The sequence below is a fragment of the Atractosteus spatula genome, chromosome 5 (genome assembly GCF_055471065.1).
Source record: "Atractosteus spatula isolate fAtrSpa1 chromosome 5, fAtrSpa1.hap1, whole genome shotgun sequence".
Taxonomy (NCBI): domain Eukaryota; kingdom Metazoa; phylum Chordata; class Actinopteri; order Semionotiformes; family Lepisosteidae; genus Atractosteus; species Atractosteus spatula.
This window is the reverse complement of record NC_142710.1, coordinates 3,219,148-3,245,230: the sequence shown is the minus strand read 5'-3', so window position 1 is coordinate 3,245,230 and position 26,083 is coordinate 3,219,148. Positions and strand designations below refer to the sequence as shown.

Here is a 26,083-nt window from a genome sequence, read left to right as displayed (position 1 = left end):
TGCGGCAGATTTGAATGCCACTCTCTCGCCTTTTATAAAACAGACATCTCTGTTTCTCAATTCACAGACGCAGAATTACACATCGTGCGTTGTTAAAGAGGTCAGTCCTATACTTCTCAGAATTATAATAAATTTATATTCCTAAATATCGTTCTCGTAACTCTAGGGGATTTCGTGAAAACGCTACAGGCCAAAATCGCTTTCGAGCTTCAAGCTAACTTCACCGCGGTCGCTCCCCGTCAGTATGGCGCACAGGAGGATCCCCGCTTTTCACGCGGGAGACCGGGGTACGTTTCTGCGACGGGGCGCTGGTTTCATTTTTAACAAGCTGACTTCACTTACAATTAAACGTTTGTTTAAACTCATATCAGAAGAATAACGAATTCCGTTGCATTTTCCAACAATAACGTGCAATTAAACAGGTGAAAACGCCATTTGCTTTCACTGCGATGTTATTGTGATTCCTGTCAGAAGCGCGTATGGACACGTGTAACTTCTCTCCAGTGTGATGACAGTTTCTGAAGCAGGGAGAGAGATCTTATATACATTTCCCTTCCAAAGGGGCAGTCGGTCAACTTTTAGAAGTTTTTCGAAAATCTGAGTTAGATTTTTTTTAATCCGTAATTGTTATTACAATCTCCTGCAAAAAGAAGGATGAAGATGAACTAAACGCTGAAACCTAAAAGATCAGCCCTGAGAGGAAATGTCTCCTGACAGTGAACAGATCTCTCGCTCAGCGGTAGACACGCGCTCCTCGTTAGCGTAGTTGTGTCTTTAAAAGTGGCTCAACTGTCTGGTTTCATCAAGAGCGGAAACAACAGAAATAGACTACAAACTGAAATTAATTACTTCACCATTAATGAATTTATATTACTCACTAACAGTTTATAGGCGTCTTTACACATCCGAGACCCGGTGAAAACACCATTTCCTCTCACCTGGCCCATGCTCTGTCGGAAGGACTTCTTAACGCGTTTTAAAACTCAAAACCGAAGCTGAAATAATCGATTCCGAACGTGATAGTAGCCTCTGTGGGGGAGCAGTAGCGGTTCCACAGCTGGGAACAAGTTTCTGAAGATAATCGAAATGAAAGCCAAATCGCCAAATCCTGAAATATCAGCCCCGAGAGGAAACGTCTCCTGAGAGGAAACAGAGCTCCCGCTCCTCGTTAGTATAGGGGTGAGTATCCCCGCCTGTAACCCGGAAGAATCTTTTTGGAAGTTCATCCGAAGATGAAACAATTCCGTTAATTTCTGCGATTTCCACCAATAAAGAGAAGTGGAAGTAATTTTGATTGATTTATAGGTCGTCTTTTCATAATGATGTGTATTTCTGCGTCGATAGACTAGAAATAGTGGGTGTGTGAAGATGAAACTCACTGGCCCGTACGGGGATCGAACCCGCGACCTTGGCGTTATTAGCACCACGCTCTAACCAACTGAGCTAACCGGCCTCGTGAGACACATATCTACCGCTGAGTTTTCCTACCTCTTGTTTTCTTAGTGAATCAGCTGTTGATGATCGATATAGAGAGACAGAAATAGCAAATTAATCACGCAGAGAGATTTTGGGTTGGAAATGATGCGGGAACGAGCCTGTGTCAGTTCGGGAGAAGGTAGGTTTGTGCGTGTAGTCGTGGCCGAGTGGTTAAGTCGCTGGACTTGAAATCCATTTGAGTCTCCAAAACAGAGAGGCACCTCAGTAACAGCCTGGATGTTGACAGGATTGTGACAGCGGATGGTGTGGATCTCACCGATTGATTTGAAATCATATCGTGTGAGTTCATACTGCAGCTCAGCCATCGTCCAGCCTCGTTAGCGCAGTAGGTAGCGCGGCAGTCTCATAATCTGAAGGTCGTGAGTTCGATCCTCACACGGGGCAGGGCTCAGTGCTGTTTCGGGCTCTTCACGGATGGGGCGTGGGACGTTCACTCCCACACGTGTGTTCTTCACTTCCACGCTGAATACGAGATGTTTAGTCCGCGATAAACACAGTTCGATCCCTCGCTATGATGCTCGGTGTCCACTCACACCTTTTTAAAATAATGATACGAGAGAGCTGCAGATAAACTCTTAGAGGTGAAGGTGTCTCCACCACCGGATCTTGTAAACCAGCAGTCAGCCCGTCAGCTGCAGCACCTGGCTATAACCTCACGACACTCGCTCTGCTGTGCTCCCGAGGAGGGCTTCCTACAATGATAGAAAAAAAGATGGGCTCGTCCGGGATTTGAACCCGGGACCTCTCGCACCCAAAGCGAGAATCATACCCCTAGACCAACGAGCCCTGCGACAAGCTGCCCCTCAAATTTCACACGTGTTCTTCGCGCCCAGAGACCGGAGACAGACCAGTGCAGTGAGACTCGCGCCGTTCGCTTGGACTAAACCAACGAGCCCACCCTTCCCCTCTCTCCTGCCAGTGAGCTCGCGGGGGGGTCATTCACTCGTGCCAGGTGGGTCCTGTTCGCTCATACACGCGTGTTCTTGCCTACCTCGCGGAATGCGTGACCTTTCCAAGGGAGAAAAGCACAGCCCAGTGCTCGATCGGAGTCTCCGGGCTGGTTTTGTCCTTGTGCGTTTAACACAGAAACACGTCTGACAGCAACAGCTCATTAAGACTGGCCACATGTGTGCAGCAGTTTTTTTCTCGTGTTTCTCTTTTCTTCATTAATTTGCTGCAATTATCGGTATAAAGTCAAATCGGTCAGGATCTCGGACTTTAATAAACGAGCACTTGGGTCTTACACTCTTTGCATAATAAGACCGTCAAAAGAAGCAGACCTTAATTTAAGATCGAAATATCAGAGTAGGTGTCCGAACTGTAGAGTCTTTATAATTTCCCCGCGAGGAAGGTCAAACAGATGACTGAAGCACAACAAAACAACACAATAAAAGTTTAGCCCCAGAATTTCAAAAAATACATTTCTCTGTCAGTAAGACCTAGACTCAAGCGGGCTGTGGTTTTTGTTGTAAACAGAGCACAGAGCACTTCTAAGACAGGCTTGTCACAGTGACGTGTAATTCTTCTTTAGAGACAGTGAGAAGGTCCTGAGCAGGTGGGCTAGGCTGTGAAAGCGCATGTCTAATGTAGACAGAGCCCAGTCATCACTGAGCGCGGTGTAGTAGTGCCGAGTGATCACTGTGTTGAAGTTAAAGTCTAAAGCGCTCGTGGAGCGGTAGATGTTGATGAAACGATTATCTTCATTTAACCTGTTTTCCTACTGTTTATCATCTTTAAATCCACTTAACATGGAATATTAAGGTGAAATTTTGTAACTATAAGGAATTGTTTGCAGCTGAAGATAATACGATATTTGCAATATTATCATACTGTGTATAGCCGGCAGTGGCGGCTAAACAAGAGGAAAATACACAGCAGTATTTCACCTTCTTCATAAACATTTTTTTGCTTATATAACCCAGCGCATCTGCGGCAGATTTGAATGCCACTCTCTCGCCTTTTATAAAACAGACATCTCTGTTTCTCAATTCACAGACGCAGAATTACACATCGTGCGTTGTTAAAGAGGTCAGTCCTATACTTCTCAGAATTATAATAAATTTATATTCCTAAATATCGTTCTCGTAACTCTAGGGGATTTCGTGAAAACGCTACAGGCCAAAATCGCTTTCGAGCTTCAAGCTAACTTCACCGCGGTCGCTCCCCGTCAGTATGGCGCACAGGAGGATCCCCGCTTTTCACGCGGGAGACCGGGGTACGTTTCTGCGACGGGGCGCTGGTTTCATTTTTAACAAGCTGACTTCACTTACAATTAAACGTTTGTTTAAACTCATATCAGAAGAATAACGAATTCCGTTGCATTTTCCAACAATAACGTGCAATTAAACAGGTGAAAACGCCATTTGCTTTCACTGCGATGTTATTGTGATTCCTGTCAGAAGCGCGTATGGACACGTGTAACTTCTCTCCAGTGTGATGACAGTTTCTGAAGCAGGGAGAGAGATCTTATATACATTTCCCTTCCAAAGGGGCAGTCGGTCAACTTTTAGAAGTTTTTCGAAAATCTGAGTTAGATTTTTTTTAATCCGTAATTGTTATTACAATCTCCTGCAAAAAGAAGGATGAAGATTAACTAAACGCTGAAACCTAAAAGATCAGCCCTGAGAGGAAATGTCTCCTGACAGTGAACAGATCTCTCGCTCAGCGGTAGACACGCGCTCCTCGTTAGTGTAGTTGTGTCTTTAAAAGTGGCTCAACTGTCTGGTTTCATCAAGAGCGGAAACAACAGAAATAGACTACAAACTGAAATTAATTACTTCACCATTAATGAATTTATATTACTCACTAACAGTTTATAGGCGTCTTTACACATCCGAGACCCGGTGAAAACACCATTTCCTCTCACCTGGCCCATGCTCTGTCGGAAGGACTTCTTAACGCGTTTTAAAACTCAAAACCGAAGCTGAAATAATCGATTCCGAACGTGATAGTAGCCTCTGTGGGGGAGCAGTAGCGGTTCCACAGCTGGGAACAAGTTTCTGAAGATAATCGAAATGAAAGCCAAATCGCCAAATCCTGAAATATCAGCCCCGAGAGGAAACGTCTCCTGAGAGGAAACAGAGCTCCCGCTCCTCGTTAGTATAGGGGTGAGTATCCCCGCCTGTAACCCGGAAGAATCTTTTTGGAAGTTCATCCGAAGATGAAACAATTCTGTTAATTTCTGCGATTTCCACCAATAAAGAGAAGTGGAAGTAATTTTGATTTATTCATAGGTCGTCTTTTCATAATGATGTGTATTTCAAACCCGCGACCTTAGCGTTATTAGCACCACGCTCTAACCAACTGAACTAACCGGCCTCCTTAGTCAAGTATCTACCGCTGAGTTTTCCTACCTTCTGTTTTCTTAGTGGATCTGCTGGTGATGATCGATATAGAGAGAAAGAAATAGCAAATTAATCATGCAGATAGATTTTGGGTTGGAAATGATGCGGGAACGCATCTGTGTCAGTTCGGGAGAAGGTGAGGATGCGTGTGTAGTTGGGGCCATGTGGTTAAGGTGATGGACTAGAATAAATTCAAGTAACATCCCTGTTAACATTTAATTCCTATCAGACTGAGCTGCACGTTTGTCGTATCATTTTATCTGACAGGGAGTCTCTCTGTGTCACAGTTCTCGTCATTCGCCTCTGGTACGGAGGAAATCCTGCGCTTGACCTCGATGGTTGCTGATAATGTCGGCTGACAGCTCTCCTTCAGGGGAGAGCCATAGGGACAGAGAGGCGCCTCAGGAACGGCAATTCAAATCTCCATCTCCAACTAAACCCCATTCCTCTCTCCCTTTCAGCGTCATCGCCGAAAGACTCAAGTGGACCAGGGCTCCCCAGTACCCGGGCTGGGGTCCCCCTCTCTGCTCCTGAGCCCAGCAGCTCTTTGAAGGCCAGCAGGCAAGTGTGGGCAACAGTCCTGCTACAGGAGACCTCTCTCCAGGACAGGCAGGCCTTTTAAACACAGGAGGGGAGGCCATCAGGCCAGCAGACTTGTGTGGCTCCACCTTTCCGTAAGCTCTCCGTACCCCCTGTTCAGACAGCTGCAGCACAAGCTCCCCAGGCTCACTGGGCGTTCTGGGTGAAGGGTCCGTGTTGTGAGCATCAGACCTGGCATAGAAGTTGTTTAGTTGGTCAGGCAGTGAATCATCAGCTGTTGTTTTAACAACCATTTGTCCTTTATAATTAATGACAGCCCTCAGGCCATTCCAGAGGCGCGCTGTGTTAATGCCCCCACATTGTGATTCAAGCCTGTCTCTGTCGTCCCTTTTCGCATGTCTGATGGCCCTCTCCAGGTCACACCTGGCTTTCCTGTACAGCCCAAGATCTCCAGAGTTGAAGGCCACAGACCGCTCCTTCAGCTTGGCTTTGATTTTATTCTTGAACCATGGTTTTTGAGTGGGGCATGACTTCATTCTTTTATTTGGACCACAAATGTCAACACAGTATTTGATACACTGTGAAACTGTATTATCATGATTATCACAAGGTAGAATCACTTAAATGAACTGAAATTGTTCATTTATACCATAAGATATTTTGAAACATTAAATGTATTTTATAACTAATTTCTTACTTTCATTTCTCCTACACGCACTATTGTTACGAACAGAAACTAAGAAACGAAGAAGAAACACAAGATACTGAGCTCTGGCTCGTTCATTCCTGTGCTGTATTGTCTTTGGCGACACCTGGTGGCCACAGCGGTCAGTCCGCCATGTCGTCCGTGAACAGGCAGCGCGCATTACAGCCTGGAAGACGCTCAGAGGGAAACCGGTTTCATTTCTGTCTCCTTTCTAATCCGCTCCGGGGTGGAATGATGAAAGTGGGAGACACTCTTTCCCCGTCACCAACGACACGATCCACACTCAGACTGCTTAGTTATAATTCCCGCTTGCTTTTTACTCCATTTCTGAACGTTGTTTGCCTGATATACGGTTCAAAGTTTTGTGGTCATCAGTTTAATGCGCTTTATATGACTTCGCGTGGTGTTCTGGTCTCTTGTCCGGTGAGTTATGAAGATGAGATCTTCTCTTTTCTTCAGCTCGGCGTTTTAATCTTTTGAGGGAATATGGTCTGTGTTACAACAGTCACACGGAAATAATGTTCATATATATCATGTTCATTCCGACAGGTGAATCGTCACCCCTTTTCGCCATCATTCTGAAAAGAACAATTTGAAATCTCACCAAGTGGCTTGTTGGTCTAGGGGTATGATTCTCACTTAGGGTGCAAAAGGTCTTGGGTTCAAATTCTGGATGAGCCCGGTTTCATTATGTGATAGGAAGACATATCAAACTCAATTCTTACCTTTTGTCCGCGATAAACACGGTTCGATCCCTCGCTATGATGCTCGGTGTCCACTCACACCTTTTTAAAATAATGATACATGAGAGCAGCAGATAAACTCCGAGTGGTGAAGGTGTCTCCACCACCGGATCTTGTAAACTAGCAGTCAGCCCGTCAGCTGCAGCACCTGGCTATAACCTCACGACACTCGCTGTGCTGTGCTCCCGAGGAGGGCTGGATATGTCTTCCTACAATAATAGAAAAAAAGATGGTCTCTTCGCGCACAGAGACCAGAGACAGGCCGGAGACAGGTTGGAAATGATCCGGGAACGAGCCCATGTCAGTTCGGAGAACATAAGTTTTGCGGGTAGTCGTGGCCGAGTGGTTAAGGCGATAAACTGAAAATCCTTTGAGATCTCCACGTGCAGGTTCAAATCCTGCTGACTGGATTATGTTGTGGGACAATAAGTATGTAGTAGTAACAATGAAACATAATAGACAATGAGGAAGAGCAGAGAGTGGACATGCATTGAGGCTGAGGCCCTGCAGTTAGCTGTTGAGGATGTGCACTGCAGTGGGATAGAAACTGTTCTGGAGTCCAGTTGATCTTGTTTTAATAGCATGGTACCGCTTGCCAGAGCGCAGGGGGGAGAATTTGTTCCGGAATGGCTGGGATCCTAAATGATGGATTGGGATTTATTGTGACAGCGGATGGTGTGGATCTCACCGACTGATGGGAAACAGACCAGTGCAGTGAGACTCGCGCCGATCGTTTAGACTAGGCCAACGAGCCCACCCTTTCCCTCTCTCCTGCCAAATCTGTCGCAGATGCGTTTGTTTTTTATGAGCCATCTGATGGGTGAAGTCTAAAAAAGGCAATTCAAGTTTAATTTATCTAAACCCACGGGAACTTCTGATTGCTGGAGAGACTCTACAGCTCTTGAAAGGAAACAGAGAGGCTGTTTCGCTACCTTTTGTGTTTGCTTAGTGAATCCGCTGGTGATTATCGGTATAGATAGATAGAAATCCCAAAACTGAGCACGAAGAGAGTGGGACGGAGTGGAAACGATGCGGGAACGAGCCCGTGTCAGTTCGGGTGAAGGTGGGTTTGTGTGTGTAGTTGTGGCCGAGTGGTTAAGATGCTGGACTTGAAATCCCTTTGAGTCTTAAAAACAGAGAGGCACCTCAATAACGGTCTGGGGAGGAACAAGGCGCCACTCAGAACGTGTGTCATTTCTCATCACGCAGCGCTGATTCAATGAGAAAACACCATTGCTAGGTGGTGCTAGTGGAGTGGTAGATGTTGGTGAAATGATTATCTTCATTTAATCTGTTCTCCAACTGTTTATCATCTTTAAATCCACTTAATATGGAATATTAAAATGAAATGTTGTAACTATAAGGAATTGTTTGCAGCTGAAAATAATACGATATTTGAAATATTATCATATTGTCTATAGCCGGCAGTGGCGGCTAAAAATGAGGAAAATACACAGCAGTATTTCACCTTCTTCATAAACATTTTTTTGCTGATATAACCCAGCGCATCTGCGACAGATTTGAATGCCGGAGTCTCGCTGTATTTCTAATACCAGTGTGATACTCGAGGAACGTAGTGCGGTCGCGGTGCCTCATGGGACCGGCTGGCCTCGTTGTCAGACGTTAGGATGGCCGAGCGGTGTAAGGCGCTGCGTTCAGGTCGCAGTCTCCTCTGGAGGCATGGGTTCGAATCCCACTCCTGACACACACAGCTTTCTTGTCGGTATAAACTATAGAAATATAATAAATATATCACAGAGACATTCTCATCTTTTCTCCGTAGAGCGCCAGTGAAGGAAGCACTAAGTACTGCACACCGAAATTGTTTCTACAGCATCTCGCGAGCTGAACCCTGAGCACGATCTGCAGGAGCTGTGAATCAGAACATTTCAATTCATCTGATCAGTAAATTAATATGCAGGACCCGTTAATATAGGTTTGTTACCTTGTCTTTCCTGTTTGCACAGTATATAACTGAACGTCCCTCGTAATTTGAAAGAGACCGGATAAGGACACGGAGCTACTAACGCGATTCTCATTGCAATTAGTCCCGAGACAAGCGAGTCCAGTGGCTGCGGGTTTGAAGGTGAACATGTCTCGTATTCTAAAGGCTTCTGCTTCTACTGATGAATTGCTGTTTCAGCTCTAACGGGAGACGAGTTTGTCTCATTTTCAGTTAAAACGTTGTTTTTTTAAACTGATGTGAGGTAGTTAAGGAGTTATCCGTCTCCCCGTCGGGGAATCGAACCCCGGTATCCCGCGTGACAGGCGGGGATACTCACCACAATACTAACAAGGAGCACGTGCTTGGTGTTAGTTGTGAGCTCTGTTTCCTGTGTTCTTCCTCTCAGGGCTGATGTTTCCAGTTCAGCCTGTTAATATGATTCTTCACAGAATTGAGAATGAAAATGTGGAGAGATGTTATACAAATTTCCTTTTTCCGACTAATCTAACTGCTGCTCCAAAGGTGAAACCCGTCAACTCTTAAAAGGTTTTTGAAAATCTGCCTGAATGTGATTTTGTTTAAAAATCTTTCTGTATTTATTATAACAATCGCTGACAAAAATATTACGATGAACTTTTGAAAACAATGAAACTAAAAGGATGAAACCAAGCTCTCTTAGCTACTTATTGAGTGTTCATGAGCGTAAATAAACAACTGAAAGCAGGTGAACTCACCGTGTGCTTTCACTCGTCCCAAGCTCAGTTAAAATAACTTTCCAGCGTTAGAAACCTCATTTCTGACATTGTTTGCCTGCTGTATGTTTCAAAGTTTTGTGGTCATCAGTTTAATGCGCTTTATATGACTTCGCGTGGTGTTCTGGTCTCTTGTCTTATGAGTTATGAAGATGAGATCTCTTTTCTTTAGCCCGGCGTTTTAATCTTTTATGGGAATATGGTCTGAGTTACAACTAATCACCCAGCCTCGTTAGCGCAGTAGGTAGCGGGTCAGTCTCATTTACTCTTCTGACACAGGCGGCTCCTGTTCGCTCATACACGCGTGTTCTTGCGTACCTCGTGGAAAGCGTGACCTTTCCAAGGGAGAAAAGCACAGCCCAGTGCTCGATCGGAGTCTCCGGGCTGTTTTTGTCCTTGTGCGTTTAACACAGAAGCACGTCTGACAGCAACAGATCAGGCAGTGGGTAGTAGGAGGCTGGTTAGCTCAGTTGGTTAGAGCGTGGTGCTCATAACGCCACGGTCGCGGTTTCGATCCCCGTACGGGCCACTGTTTCAACTTTTATAAAACAGACACCTCTGTTTCTCAATTCACAGACGCAGGATTATACATCCTGCGTTCTTAATAAGAAGTTAAAAAAATCTAAGACAGGCTTGTCACAAAGACGTGTACATTTTCTTTAGAAAGTGTGAGAAGGTCCTGAGCAGGTGGGCTAGGCTGTGAAAGAGCATGTCTAATGTAGACAGAGCCCAGTCATCTCTGAGCGCGGTGTAGGAGTGCCGAGTGATCACTTTGTTGAAGTTAAAGTCTAGAGCGCTCGTGGAGCGGTAGATGTTGGTGAAACGATTATCTTCATTTAATCTCTTTTCCTACTGTTTAGCATCTTTAAATCCACTTAATATGGAATATTAAGGTGAAATTTTGTAACTATAATTAATTGTTTGCAGCTGAAAATAATACGATATTTGCAATATTATCATACTGTGTATAGCCGGCAGTGGCGGCTAAAAATGAGGAAAATACACAGCAGTATTTCACCTTCTTCATAAACATTGTTTTGCTTATAAAACAGATCTGAATGCCGGAGTCTCGCTGCATTTCTAATACCAGTGTGATACTCGAGGACCGTAGTGGGGTCCTGGTGGTTGATGGGATCAGCTGGCGGAGGAGCAGGTGAGGCTGTGCGTGTAGTTGTGGCCGAGTGGTTAAGGCGATGGACTACAACTTTATTGGGGTCTCCCCGTGCAGTTCATAACCTGCCGACTACGTGATGCTTTATGGTAAATTCAAATGATGTGTCTGTTAACATTTAAATTTCTGTCTGGGTTGCATGTCTGTCCTACAGATGCAGCCATTCAAAGTGCGCGTTACAGACACGTACCACAGGTGGCGTCGCGCATTGTGACGCAAGATGACGCGCGGCACTGCAGTACGTGATTGGTTGACCGACAGGCGCACTCGTGGTCGGTTGGTCTGTCGTAGAAAGACTTACAGTAAACGTCTTTGCTGTGCCCGTTGTAGATATAGAATTTTACCACTGAAGGGAAATCTTAGTAGCTGAGCATAAAAAGAATAGGAGCATACTGTAACGCGTGTGAAGGCCATAAACGATATTAATTTTGGAACATAAACATACAGTACTGTATATGGCTGGTCTTGGTACTTTAAAGAAAAAATACACACCAGTATTCCATTTCTCCCTAAACATTTTAAGCATCGAAGTCTTTAACTAAAGAGATACCGGAGTCAACAAGCATACTTTTAGAATTTGATTAATAGGGAATATAATATGGAATCGCGTATCTAAAGAATTTAATAACGATATTATTATATTCTACGTGCCCGCTTATCAGCTCATGGGTTGTGTGTTCAAATCCAGCTGGTGCTGGACTTTTCTTTTAACAAACATTTCTTCGAAAAAATAGAATAGCGATATTATGGACAATCAATTGACTTTTATATTTCAAACTATCACAACATGATCGATTCTAAGTCATTTTTGATAACAATGAATAGTCACCTTCTTCCCTTCTGACAACGGTCCCTGCTTCTGCTTCCTGCTTCTATTGTGTGTGTGTGTGATAGAGTAAATTTTTATAGAGAAATGGAGGCTGGACAGTATGCGATACAATATAAACATTTATATTGATTTAAATCGTTTTTTGATTTAAATCGCAAACGCGTGTTTAATTATATGTGTTTTTTTAATCATAATCAGGCTAATGCAACATAAATTGATACAGTATCTCTGTCTTATTTTTAGTAAATAAAGTGCATTTTTGCACACTATATGTGCAAACATTTTATGATATTTCGCTGTTGTGAATGTCTGTGGACATGTGCTGGCTGGACAGGAGGCTCCGCTGTACACAGAGAGCTTTGAAGACAAAGATATCAATTTATTTTATTCAAAAATTTATATATCACCTTTAAAAGTGGAATCTCAAAGCAAAGTAAATACCCAACACTGATTGAACCCATCTCCCATGCTAATAAAACACCTTGAATTGAATTGAATTGAGGGAGAGAGGGGGGGAGGGCGCGCGGCAAATAAGATACACTCCACAGGCATCCACAACAGCAACATATGAAACGTTTGCACATATGGTTAAGTTATTACCTGGTTTTCAAAGTGCAATGAAATACAATATTGTTGTTGTTGCTGTTCTTGTTGTTTTTATCCTGTAAAGCGTTTTGAGAAGCCACCTTTAAAGGTGAAATATACTGCAAAAGCGCTGATTCTTATGGAATGTGTTCCGCCGGTGATTCCAATTTTTTTTTATTTTTTTTTAATTGCGTATCTAAGGAAATCTCAGTATAACTTTGTTCATGAACCAACAGTGGCATGTTACATCATTATTAGTTTTTTTATTTCGAGAGACTGGATAAGTAGTTCAAGTGTTTTTTTTAACTTCCTGAAAAACAACTAATAATTTAACTATATGTGCAAACGTTTTATGATATGTCGCTGTTGTGAATGTCTGTGGACATGTGCTGGCTGGACAGGAGGCTCCACTGTACACAGAGAGCTTAGAAGACAAAGATATCAATTTATTTTAGTCAAAAATGTATATATCACCTTTAAAAGTGGAATCTCAAAGCAAAGTAAATACCCAACACTGATTGAACCCATCTGCCATGCTAATAAAACACCTTGAATTGAATTGAATTGAGGGAGAGAGGGGGGGAGGGCGCGCGGCAAATAAGATACACTCCACAGGCATCCACAACAGCAACATATGAAACGTTTGCACATATAGTTAAGTTATTACTTGGTTTTCAAAGTCGGGAGACATTAGAGGCTTGCCACACCCGGACTGTTAAACCAACACATTAGCACGTCAAAGCCCATTGAGGACCCGGGCGCAATAATTGTTTTGTCCCTTGATTTACTGATCTGCATTAATTATGGAAATCGAGTTCCTGCTCTGTGCAGACGACCTGGTCCCGCTGTCGCCCACAGAACAGAGGCTGCGCCAGAACCTGGCACTCCTGGAGCAGCACTGTCAGACCTGGGCGCTGACAGTCAATCTGGACAAGACAAGACAAGAGAGTTATGGTTTTCCAGAAAAAAAGCCAGACCTCAGGGAAACAGGTACAAATTCACACTTAACAACACATTAACACCTAACAACGGGAGCAGGGACGAATTAGGCCAGTACCCACTATTGTTAAACATACAGAAAAGGATATTAAAGTATTGAATATTAGTATTGGCTTTAGTATTAGCCATACAGAACATTAAAGTGCCCCTTTTCCATTCAGCGGGTGCCTGAGCCGCTGTGTCCTATCTTCTGACAGTCGCCGTTGTGAACAAACATTTCTTTGAAAAAATGAGACGTTTCCCTTGGTCAGAGATATAAATATATAATATATAAATAAATTAAATTTAACTAACATGTGAAATAGCGTGTGAAAAAGTTGTAGTTTAAGCTTTTCTGCTAATATAATATGGAATCGCGTATCTAAAGAATTTAATAACGATATGATTATATTCGTGTACTGCGACAGGGCTGTGTAGGGCTGTTTTGCCTCTCTCTTCATGCGACTGTACCAGGAAGAGGATTTCTTTCTATTCGAAACGTGTATTTTAAAAGTTTAAGAAGTAAAAACCTTACAGGGTACACAGATTTCTAAACCGATCAGGATCGTTATCTTTGTCTTATGCATAATAATGTTCACCGCTCTGTCCAGCAAATTAATAATAAACTTTATTTTATATAGCGTTTTAAACGAATAAGTAATTAGATTGCTCATAAACCTAATCACTTGCTTTTTCTTTTTATTTAGACTCAGATTTCAACTATAGATCGTATTATTAATAACCATAATAACAACCAACCAACAAAAACAACCATATAAACATAATACCAACCAAAAACATAGATAACGACCACAATACAAAATCAAATATATCAAACCATTATACTCTCGCAAATTCCTCCAATTATCATAATCCCGCCCCTTATGCAAAACCAAACCCTCCTCCCATCCCAGTTTATCCTCTTTATCATAAACAAAATCCACCTCAATTTTCAACATAAAGCATTACTGCTTACTGGGTTTTTGAGGGGGGGGGGGGGGGGAGGTGTCTTTCGCTGGAAGTCTCGCCTGCTTCTACTTTACGAGTACAACCCCCTCTCTGCAGGAGTGCTGGCTGTGACGAATTAAACCGGTTTCACAGGTATTTTCAAAGTAGGAAGTACAGTGTTAACTGGTAGCTGGGCTCCTCAATGAAATCGCTTTAACACGCTAATGCGTTGGTGTAACAGTCCGGGAGTGGCAAGCTTCTAATGTCAACTCGACTCGATTGGAAGACAATGAACGTATTTTAGCCCTAAATGAATTAATAGCAAACATGGTTTACATAAAATACATTTTTCCAAGAAAGTTTATAATAATGCGATCTATAGTTGAAATCTGAGCCTAAATATAAAGCAAAAGCATTTTCAGAGAGCAATCACGCTGTGTTTATGTAGAAAAAGCGATTAGGTTTATGAGCAATCTAATTACCTATTCGCCTAAAACGCTATATAAAATAAAGTTTATTTAGAGATGAATGATCAGTGTCGCAGTTTAAATAATTTTCGTAGGAGGGCTTGGACAGATTCCAAGTGCATTTTTGCAATTTACGTTGCATTGTCCAATGTGCTGTTGTAATACAGTTTAGAATACAGTTAGTCTAAGCTTTATCAGCTTTATTTATGGGTTGCAATTTTAAAAAAGTCAAAAACCGCACTCAAAATGCAATTTAGAGCTTTCTGGCAAGAGGGGACACCCAAATTATAATGTAACATGCCACTGTTTGTGCATGAACAAAGTTATACTGCAATTTTCCTTAGATACGCGATCAAAAAAAATAAATTTTTTGAATCCCCGGCGGAACACACTCCATAAGATTCAGCGCTTTTATACAGTATATCGCCTTTAAACACATATTTAAACACGCGTTTACGATTTAAATCAAAACGTGATTCAAATCAATATAAATGTTTATTTTGTAACACATAGGTGACTATTCATTGTTATTAAAAAGACTTAAATTCGATCATGTTGTGATATTTAGAAATATAAATTTGTTTGGTGCGAGTGAGGTTTTATTTAATCTCTGACCAAGGGAAACGTTTCATTTTTTCAAAGAAATGTTTGTTAAAAAATAAAGTCATAGTTCCATGGGATTCAATCACAGACCATGTGACATGGGAGTCAGGAAACTAACACACAGCGCCACCAGATTTGATAACACTATAAAAACGCTATAAAATAATGTGACTAGGCACAGAACAAGTTTACAGCACAGTACAATAATAAATGCTGACCATGACTTTAGAAGCATAAATTACCTTGCACTCAATTTAAACACAAGCTGTCTTTAGCCCTCTAAGCTGGTTCATACAGAAATGTAGAGATCCAGGCTCAGAACACACAGCTTCATTAGCGAATACATATGCAGGACAACTAGAGAAGACGTTTTACAGAGGATGGATTTTTAGAAACATCCCATCAGTGACATCACTGAAGTCAACTCCTAGGTACTGTAACTGTCGTGTGGATAGTTTCACAAGAATCAGACAAAGGTTTAAGCATCGCTTGTTCTAGATAAAACTGCAAAAAAAAAACAACAACCCATAATGTACTTCTTTGCGGCTCTGTTTGCCCAAATCATATATTCACAACGTGAAATTTAGAAAATAATATTACGTAACCAAAATCCGCAATATGGAAACAGAACCTGTGTAATTGTTGATAGATGATGTACTCGTAACATTTTTACAAGACGAACTACAACATTTAAAAAATGACTTGTATGTACTTGATATCTCTAATCAATCCACGGCGACATTGTTAAAGCAGAGTCCCAGCACAAAACGAAACTAAAACGCCCTGGGCATACCGTTTCGCGCTTCTTATTAGTTGCTCAAAAGTGCATAATATAAACCTAGAAACATATACAGTACGTGAGCAGTATTTACGTATTGTTGGAACTTTCAGGGATGGTTTCCGAAACTAAGGCTGTATTTATGTACTGTAGTATCGGTGTTAAGACACACCTCTCAAATACTGTAAATCAAGTTAAAAATATCTCAAGACCGATTCTGGTCATAATGAAACCATGTTTCGTGTATGTTTTCTTTAAAGTACCGAGACCAGCCATATACTGTATGTTTATGTTCCAAAATTAATATCGTTTATGGCCTTCACACGCGTTGCAGTATGCTCCTATTCTTTTTATGCTCAGCTACTAAGATTTCCCTTCAGTGGTAAAATTAGATATGAATATTCAATACTTAAACGGGCACAGTTAAGACATTAAATATACATATACATACTTTACAGTATACAGTACAGTTTTCATACGGTAATATGTTTATGTTCCTAAATCAATCTCTTTTATGAGCATGTGAAAGGCATGGTGAATCGATTCTCAAAAATTACTGTACTTTGCATGATTGAAAACAAATGCGTGATTGCGAAATGCTGTGGTGTTACTTTTACAAAGACGGTCAATGAAAAAAAGAATGTTGACTAGGGCAATACTTTGAGTTTACACTTACAGCTTGTCCAAGGTCATTCATTAGTAATACTATTAGTAATATCTTCGTTAAAGACTTTGATGGCCACAGCTCAAACATGAAAGGTTGAGCTTTATTAGCTCCACCTTGCGAAAATTCCAGATACTATTATTTTGCTTGTTGTATTATAGGAGAATTTACGGTAACTAGCGGTATTTACCGGTAACTTGCGGTAGACTGCGTACAGCGTACCGGAAAATAATGCGGTATCGCCCGCGCATTTTGAATGGCTGCATCTGTATCTTTCTATCTGACAGGGAGTGTCTCTGTGTCACAGTTCTCGTCATTCGTGATCCTGCGCTTGAACTCGACCGGTTGCTGATAACGTCGGCTGACAGGTCTACTTCAGGGGAGAGTTGTGGGTACAGAGAGGTGCCTCAGTATCGTCTTTGAGAGGAATAAGGCGTCACTCAGAACGCGCATCATTTCTCATCTCACAGCGCCGGTAGCGCAGCGCTGATCCACTGACCAAAGACCATCGCCAGGTGGCGCTTGTGGAGTGTTAGATAGTGATACTGACTCGTGAACAGCACCCCCTATCCCCATGTACTGTCTGTCTAATAGTGCCGACAAAATCATATAAAAATAAAGAAAAATTTCACAACCCAAAGCAATGCTGTGAAAGGTGAGGGGGCCTCCTAGTGTGTAAAACACTTGGTTAGAGCATTGTGGGTGTTGTGCTTAAAAAGCTATTAAGTCATGAATAAGACCCCCTATTCCAGTAAATTACCTGTAGTGCTAACTTAAAAAACTTAAAAAAGAATAAAAGAATAAAGTTTCACAAACCAAAGCAAGGATGTGAAAGGTCAGGGGGCCTGCCTAGTGTGTAAAACTCTTGGTTAGAGCATTGTGGGTGCTGTAGTTTAAATGCTATTGCCTCGTGAACAGCACCCCCCCATCCCAGTGCACAGTGCCACATTCCATAAAACCACCAGAAAAAGAGATTCACAACGCAAAGCTGTGTCAGTCTTCTGTGTAAAAAAATCGGTTTGAACATCATGGGTGCTGTTTTTAAAAAGCTGTTGAGTAAAGAATGGGAATTTTCCTGCTGTCAGCAGTATTGTGAATATAGTTGACCCCTACTTGAATGAAAACAGGACATACAGAAAGGGTTTCAGAAATCAAACAAAGCCTTATTCCCGTGTTTACAGTCTGGGTAACTGGAGACTGTGCTGTTCTGTTTCCTATGGTCAGATACGGGTTTTTCGCAGTAAACTCCAGTGAGCAGTATTTCTCGCGTTGTGAACGTCTGTATGTACACAGCTGTCCCCCAGTGTTCCAGATGGTGCGTAATTGCGCATCAATCAAAACGCTGAGTGTCAGAAAAAAATAATGAGCTCACTGATGCGTTTATATAGAGGTTGTGATACTTTTCACAAGTCGTGAAAGTTGTGTGTAGTGTACCATTTCATCTGGGAGGGGATCCCTCTGTGTCACTCCTGACACACAGCTTTCCTCATGTTGCCGTGTCAGAGCACATCTGATCGACTGGTCTTCTCTCTTGCGGGGTGACGGGACTGTTCCTCAGAGAGACGCTCCCACCTGCGTCTGTTCTTCATCAAGAGCAGAAACAACAGAAACAGACTACAAACTGCAATTAACTACTTTCTGTTTTCCCAAACCGACTACTGTAACCCTCCACTCGCTGGGGTATCTAAATCCACAGTGAACAAACTCCAGTATGTCCAAAACTCAGCAGCCAGAATCCTGACCAGGTCTAATGCAAGTGATCACATTACTCCCGTCCTGGAGTCCTTGCACTGGTTTCCTGTCCAATTCCGTGTGGACTTTAAGATCCTTATGCTCACCTGTAAGACTCTGCATGGCTTGGCACAAATTGCAGTTTGTAGTCCGTAAACGGTACCAAAGCATTCGGTCCAAGTCTAACAGACTATGGAACAGCTTCTACCTCCAGACAATAAGACTGCTAAATAGCCAACCTGTAGCTCCTTAGCAAATCACCTGTAATTGCTACATGGACACACAATTCTCACTATATTCAGCATAACTGCACTACATGTATATACTGTATACACCATGGACACATAACAGCTCTACTCACATTGAGTTTTATTCAATTTCAAAATGTAACCTCAATTTTGTGATTTTTGTGTTTTTGTGAATTTTTGTGATTCTTGCAATTTTTGTGAGCTTGCAGAAAAAGACATTTCATTGCCAGTAACTACTGCTGCACGCCGTATTGTTGTGCATTTGATAAATAAACTTTGATTGGATTTGATTTGACCTCATATGAAGTGGATTCAAAACTCAAGTTCATAACAAGAGTCTACCAGGAGTGGGGATTGAACCCACGAGGACATTTATTGTTGTGGTCATTCTATGAAGTGCTTTGAGAAGCCACTTTTAAAGGCACTATATAAAATAAAAATTATTAACATACACAGTCAAGTTGTTCACTCATCACAGAGCTCTTAAAAGGAAACACCCCAGGTGGGACTCGAACCCACAATCCCTGGCTTAGGAGGCCAGTGCCTTATCCATTAGGCCACTGGGGCCCATACTTCACAAGGGATTCATTCAGGTCAGATGACAATTAATATGTTTCTGCTTCATCAATAATTCTTGTGAAATTACAGATTTTATTCAGTAATAAGTTTACTGTGACCCGAGATGGACTGGTGTCCAGTTCTGGTGTTGCAGGTGTCACCTTGTTGTTGCTTCATCGCCCATTCCTGTGGAATTACAGATTTTAATGAGATGTTTTGTGAGATGTAACTGTGTGTGATTTTTGAAATGCAATTAATGATCGACAGTGACTGATGATCCGTTCCCGACACCCGAAGAAGGCTCCGCAGCCGAAACGTTGTGTCTTCTCTTTTCAGCAGGAATAAATGTTTACTTGTTCCCGTGATGTGTGATTATTGTTCCTGAAAACATCATTAACTGTGAAAGTTCCCCCTGAGAGTTTTGATCACTGCGTGTGAAAGAAAAGAAGAGCTCTTTCAGGTCCAATTCCGGATCGGAACCCCAGGCGAACTGAACCGACTGCTTCGGATCGGGACAGAGCCGGACGCTGCGGGTCGTTAGAACCGAGGGCGGGACTTCTATGGCGAACAGAAGAAAACCAAACCCACCGATCTTTCCACCAATTCAATAGTGAGGGACGTTCACTTATATACAAACAGCAGATCGACAACGTCAGAATCCTATATTAGTGTGTCCTGCATATTAAGTTACTAATTAAAAAAATAATGTCCAATAATAAAGAATAAAATGAGTTTATTTTTGAGTCAGATCTAGACTCAAGCAGGCGGCATGTTCTAGATTGCTGTTTCAGCTCTAACCGGAGACTGGAGTTTGTCTCATTTTCAATCACACATGAAATACTTTCACACACGAGGGGAAACAAGCCTGTGTGAGAAGTGTGGTTCGACCCCGTGCCTCTAGTGAAGACCGTCAATGGGATTAAAGACGAGCTTGTGCCCCGGTGCTCTTTTCAGAGGGGCTCCTTCCTGCACAGATTGCCGGTTGTTTAACATTTCACCATGGACGCATCAGTCTCATACTCTCAAGGTTGTGAGTTTGATCCCCACACGGGGCAGGGATGTAGTCCCTTTTACTCTTCTGACACAGGCGGCTCCTACACGAATGTTCTTGCCTACCTCGTGGAATGCGTGACCTTTCCAAGGGGGAAAAGCACAGCCCAGTGCTCGATCCGAGTCTCTGGGCTGTTTTTGTCCTTGTGCGTTTAACACAGAAGCACGTCTGACAGCAACAAATCAGACAGGATGCAGCAGGAGGCTGATTAGCTTGGTTTGTTAGAGTGTGGTGCTAATAACACTAGGATCATGGGTTTGATCCCTGTACGGGCCACTGTCTAACCTTTTATAAAACAGACACCTCTCTTTCTCAATTCACAGATGCAGAATTATACATCCTGCGTTGTTAATGAGAAGTTAAAAAATCAAAAAAATCTAAGACAGGCTTGTCACAATGACGTGTAAATCTTCTTAAGAGACTGTGAAAAAGTCCTGAGCAGGTGGGCCAGGCTGTGAAAGAGCATGTTTAATGTAGACAGAGCCCAGTCATCACTGAGCGAGGTGTATATAATATGGTCACAGTCACACGGAAATAATGTTCATATATTTAATGTTCATTTCAACATGAGCTGGAGCACAGCCACCATCCAGCCTTGTTAGTGCAGTAGGTAGTGCGTCAGTCTCATAATCTGAAGGTCGTGAGTTTGATTCTCACATGGGGCAGGGATCAGTGCCTTTTTGGGTTCTTCACAGATAGGGCATGAGACGTTCACTGTCACAAGTGTGTGTTCTTCACTTCCACGCCGAATACGAGGTGTTAAGTCCGCGATAAACAAGATTTGATTCCTCCCTATTATGCTCGGTGTCCACTCGCACATTTTTAAAATAATGATACATGAGAGCAGTGTCTCCACGACCGGATGTTGTAAACCAGCAGTCAGCCCGTCAGCTACAGCACCTGGCTATAACCTCATGACACTCGCTCTGCTGTGCTACTGAGGAGGGCTGGATATGTCTTGCTACAATAGAAAAAAAGACGGGTTCGTCCGGGATTTGAACCCCGGACCTCTCGCACCCAAAGCGAGAATCATTTAATCAATTAATAGTAAATTAAACACGAAGAGAGCAGGTTGGAGTGTAAATGATGCGGGAACGAGCCCGTGTTCGATACCCATCTCCCCTTTGGGAGGTAGTATTCACTACCAGTTTATGGGCGTCTTTACACATCCGAGAGCCAGTGAAAACACCATTTCCTCTCACATGGCCCGTGCTCTGTCGAAAGGACTTCTTAACGCGTTTTAAAACTCAAAACCGAAGCTGAAATAATCGTTTCCAAACGTGTTAGTAGCGTCTGTGGGGGAGCAGTAGCGGTACCACAGCTGGGAACACGTTCCTGAAGATAATCGAAATGAAAGCCAAATCCTGAACGATCAGCCCCGAGAGGAAACGTCTCCTGACAGGAAACAGAGCTCCCGCTCCTCGTTAGTATAGGGGTGAGTCTCCCCGCCTGTCCCGCGGGAGAACCATTTTAGAAGTTCATCCGAAGACGAAACAATTCCGTTATTTTCTGCAATTTCCACCAATAAAGAGAAGTGGAAGTAATTTTGATTTATTCATAGGTCGTCTTTTCATCATGATGTGTATTTCTGCGTCAGTAGACTAGAAATAGTGGGTGTGTGAGAATGAGACTCACTGGCCTGTAACGGGATCAAACCCACAACCTTGGCGTTATTAGCACCACGCTCTAACCAGCTGAGCTAACCGGCTTCGCAAGTCAGCTATCTACCGCTGAGCTTTCCTACCTTTTGCTTTCTTAGTGAATCCGCTGGTGGTGATCGATATATAGAGAGAGAAATAGCAAATTAATCACGCAGAGAAATGTTGGGTTGGAAATGATGCGGGAACGAGCCTGGGTCAGTTCACGAGGAGTTGGGGATGTGTGTGTAGTCGTGGCCGAGTGGTTAAGGTGATGCACTAGAAATCCATTGGGGTCTCCCCATGCATGTTTGAATCCTGTTGACTACTTGTGTCTGTTTTTCCCTTATGTTAGATTCAAATAACATCAATTAACATTTGCATTCCTATCAGACTGGGCTGCACGTCTGTCCTATCTTTCTATCTGACAGGGAGTGTCTCTGTGTCACAGTTCTCGTCATTCGTGATCCTGCGCTTGAACTCGACCGGTTGCTGATCATGTCGGCTGACAGAGAGGCGCCTCAGGAACGACCATTCAAATCTCCATCTCCAACTAAACCCCATTCCTCTCTCCCTTTCAGCATCATCGCCACAAGACTCAACTGGACCAGGGCTCCCCAGTACCCGGGCTGGGGACCCCCTCTCTGCTCCCGAGCCCAGCAGGCAATTGGGGGCAACTCAGTCCTGCTACAGGAGACCTCCCTCCAGGACAGGCAGGCTGCAGCTAGACCTAGTGCTGGGGGACCACTAGGGGGCGCTCTGGCCAACACCCCACACTGCAACAGGGCACTGGAGGACATGAGCTGCAGCCCCCTTCACCTAAAAAACCACCCTGTGGCTCAAGACACTGCGCACTGTCACACTCAAGAGACAGGACGGGACACCAGGTAACACTTGACCTTTGTTTATTTCCAACAATTAAATCAGCTGGGAACACAATCACATCAGGATTTAGAGTACAGGAGGAAAGCAAAGAGGCACACAGAACCAGTTTAATTACTTTCTAACTGCTCATTTTAAACCCCTTTGTTCCAATAAAATTATTTTTCTCCATAAAAGAGAAACTGATCGTCACTCCTCGACGTCTGTAGGCCCCTATGAGAAATCTGGTTAGTGGATTGTTTAACAATTTGAAATGATTCTTTCCGACGCCATTCTAAATGGATTTGAAAGATGTAATTGTGTGTCATTATTGAAATCTAGTTCACGATCAACAGTGACTCATGATGTTGGTTTCTGAAAATATTAGACTGTGACAGCTCCCCCTGAAAGTTTTGTACGCTGCCTGTGAAAGAATAGAACAGCTCTTTCAGGTCCGAGTCCGGCTCGGAACCCCAGGCGAACTGAACCGACTGCTTCGGATCGGTACAGAGCCGGAGGTGGGACTTCTGTGGTGAACAGAAGAAAACCAAACCCACCGATCTTTCAATAGTGAGGGACGTTCACTTATATACAAACAGCAGATCGACAAAGTCAGAATCCTACATTAGTGTGTCCTGCATATTAAGTTATATTAAGTTACTAATTAAAAAAAATAATGTCCAATAATAAAGGGGGGTGAGCTCAGCTGGTAGAGCGTCCTTCTGCCTCCTCCAGGAGTGAGTTTAGAGCTCTGTGTGCCGACAGGTCTCCTGTATCCACATTCGCTCCTTGCGGAGAGAGCGCTGTGCGATTGTTAAGCGTTCAACAGCCGCTCCTCCTGCTCATCTTCTCTTCGCATGAAGCGTGGCTCCGGCGTTCTCTGCTGAAATCTCATCTCCGCAGATCGGGAGTCGGAGGGCCAAGCGAGCCGCAGACGTGTCGGTGGCTGACGAGGGCTCGCTACTGAGGCAGGGAGGCCACTTCAGCCAGAAGGACTTGTGCGAGGTGAGATCTCAAAGACGGACTCCCAACAGAATCAAGGAGAAAAAGTATTGGTGAGATCAAAAGGCGGATTCAATATCCAGCAGGGAGCATCGCTAGATTAGGGAACAGACGCTTGAAATCCCTGAGTGGCTCGTTTTCAAGAGCAGTGCCACGTCTGGCCTCGTTAGCGCAGTAGGTAGCGCGTCAGTCTCATAATCTGAAGGTTGTGAGTTCGATCCTCACACGGGGCAGGACTGTGGTCTCTTTTGCTCTTCTGACAAGGGCAGCTCCTGTTCGCTCATACACTCGTGTTCTTGCCTACCTCGTGGAATGCGTGACCTTTCCAAGGGAGAAAAGCACAGCCGCATTAGCCGATCGGAGTCTCCAGGCTGTTTTTGTCCTTGTGCGTTTAGCACAGAAGCACGTCTGACAGCAACAGATCACACAGCTCATTAAGACTGGCCACATGTGTGCAGTATGTGCAGCAGTTTTTTCTCGAGTTTTGTGTTTTTTGTCATTTATTTGCTGCTAAATTTCGGTATAAAGTCAAATCAAACCGTCATTTTTCTACATGAAATGTATTCAGTTGCACAGTAAACAGAGACACTCAATTTCATCAAATGGGGAATGAAGTGGAGAATGAAAAATGATTTTTTTTAAATGACCCAACCTGCACTTAGTCCCTCGGGAAGGTAAATTCCTCACGACAGCGCGGTGACTCATCGGACCTAATCATCCAGGTGACTGTGGGGTTCAGGGGACCCCGAGCAAGGACCCCAACACTGGGACTGGACACCGGTTCATCATGGGTAACAGTAAACTTACTACTGAATAAAACCTGTAATTTAAAATACGTAGTGTTGTAGACATTATGAACATTTCCATGTACATGTAGACTTCTATCATTAGTGCTCTAAGGAGACAACATAAGAGAATCTGTGTCACCAGTGGGATTCGCCAGCCGGTGTCACTCTGGTATTTAAACTCGGACCTTTGATCGTCCTGGTTACTGTGCGGTTCCTGGGACTGAGAGTGTGTCCCTCTCCCGCCCTGAATTATGTGCATGGGACAGAGCTGATTACAATCAAAGCAAGGGGGATTAGCTCAAATGGTAGAGCATTCGCTTGGCATGCGAGAGGTAGTGGGATCGATGCCACAGGAGGGAAGGGCTGTCCAGTATTGCCGGCTGTTCGCTACATTATCGGATGACATGTTTCAAGCCCGAATCACACTCGTATATGAGAAACTATATATATATAGTCTACAGCATATGAACATATATCTACTGTACATGACTACAAGCACCTTGTGGCTCGTTGGTCTAGGGACATGATTCTCGCTTAGGGTGTTCAAATCCCAAAGCCAAAAAAAGGATCATACCCCTAGACCAACGAGCTGTACAAAATCTTTCACCTCAAGTTTCACAGGTGTTCTTCACGCACAGAGACCCGGAGACAGACCACTGCAGTGAGTGCAGTTGGTTCGACTGACCAACGAGCCTACCCTTCCCCTCTCTCCTGCCAAATCTGTCGCAGATGCGTTTGGTTTTTATGAGCCATCTGATGGGTGAAGTTCAAAAAAGGCAATTCAAGTTTAATTTATCTAAACCCGCGGGAACTTCTGAGACTCTACAGCTCTTGAAAGGAAACAGTGGGGCTGTTTCGCTACCTTTTGTGTTTGCTTAGTGAATCCGCTGGTGATTATCGGTATAGAGAGATAGAAATCTCAAAACTGAGCACGAAGAGAGCGGGTTGGAATGGAAATAACGCGGGAACGAGCCCGTGTCAGTTCGGGAGAAGGCGGGGTTGTGCGGGTAGTCGTGGCCGAGTGGTTAAGGTGATAGAGAGGCGCCTCAGTAATGGCCTGGAGAGGAACAAGGCGCCCCTCAGAACGCGCGTCATTTCTCATCACACAGCGCCAGTAGCACAGTGCTGATTCACTGAGCAAAGACCATCGCTAGGTGGCGCTTGTGGAGCCGTAGATGTTGGTGAAACGATTATCTTCATTTAATCTGCTTTTCAACTGTTTATCATCTTTAAATCCACTTAATATGGAACAGATTTGAATGCCGGAGTCTTGCTGTATTTCTAATACCAGTGTGATACTCGAGAAACGTAGTGGGGTCGCAGTGCCTCATGGGACCGGGTGGCAAAGATGTCAGAAGTAAGGATGGCCGAGCGGTCTAAGGCACTGCGTTTGGGTCGCAGTCTCCCCTGGAGGCGTGGGTTTGAATCCCACTCCTGACATGCACAGCTTTTCTTTATCGGTATAAAATATAGAAATATAATAAATATATCACAGAGACATTCTCATCTTTTACAGTGTACTACAGTACTGCAGTGTAGTGGAATGCTTACTAGTTCAGCTGTAGCCAGTAACAGTTTGTTCCGGAATGGCTGGGATCCTAAATGACAGATTGGGATTTATTGTGACAGCGGATGGTGTGGATCTCACCGCTTGAGT

At 43.5% G+C, this 26,083-nt stretch overlaps 8 non-coding genes across 8 annotated transcripts; 5 read left to right on the top strand and 3 right to left on the bottom strand.

Moving 5' to 3' along the window:
• Nucleotides 1–1,379: 1,379 nt before the first annotated feature.
• trnai-aau (transfer RNA isoleucine (anticodon AAU)) lies at nucleotides 1,380–1,453 on the bottom strand. Its single transcript has one exon. It is a non-coding gene; the product is annotated as a tRNA-Ile (tRNA).
• A 355-nt stretch (nucleotides 1,454–1,808) lies between these two features.
• Nucleotides 1,809–1,881, top strand: trnam-cau (transfer RNA methionine (anticodon CAU)). The gene has a single exon. It is a non-coding gene; the product is annotated as a tRNA-Met (tRNA).
• Nucleotides 1,882–2,211: 330 nt separating this feature from the next.
• Nucleotides 2,212–2,283, bottom strand: trnap-ugg (transfer RNA proline (anticodon UGG)). Its single transcript has one exon. It is a non-coding gene; the product is annotated as a tRNA-Pro (tRNA).
• Nucleotides 2,284–8,452: 6,169 nt separating this feature from the next.
• Nucleotides 8,453–8,535, top strand: trnal-cag (transfer RNA leucine (anticodon CAG)). Its single transcript has one exon. It is a non-coding gene; the product is annotated as a tRNA-Leu (tRNA).
• A 1,447-nt stretch (nucleotides 8,536–9,982) lies between these two features.
• trnam-cau (transfer RNA methionine (anticodon CAU)) lies at nucleotides 9,983–10,056 on the top strand. The gene has a single exon. It is a non-coding gene; the product is annotated as a tRNA-Met (tRNA).
• An 8,967-nt stretch (nucleotides 10,057–19,023) lies between these two features.
• Nucleotides 19,024–19,096, bottom strand: trnar-ccu (transfer RNA arginine (anticodon CCU)). The gene has a single exon. It is a non-coding gene; the product is annotated as a tRNA-Arg (tRNA).
• Nucleotides 19,097–23,798: 4,702 nt separating this feature from the next.
• Nucleotides 23,799–23,871, top strand: trnam-cau (transfer RNA methionine (anticodon CAU)). Its single transcript has one exon. It is a non-coding gene; the product is annotated as a tRNA-Met (tRNA).
• A 1,912-nt stretch (nucleotides 23,872–25,783) lies between these two features.
• On the top strand, nucleotides 25,784–25,866 carry trnap-ugg (transfer RNA proline (anticodon UGG)). The gene has a single exon. It is a non-coding gene; the product is annotated as a tRNA-Pro (tRNA).
• The last annotated feature ends 217 nt before the right edge of the window (nucleotides 25,867–26,083 follow it).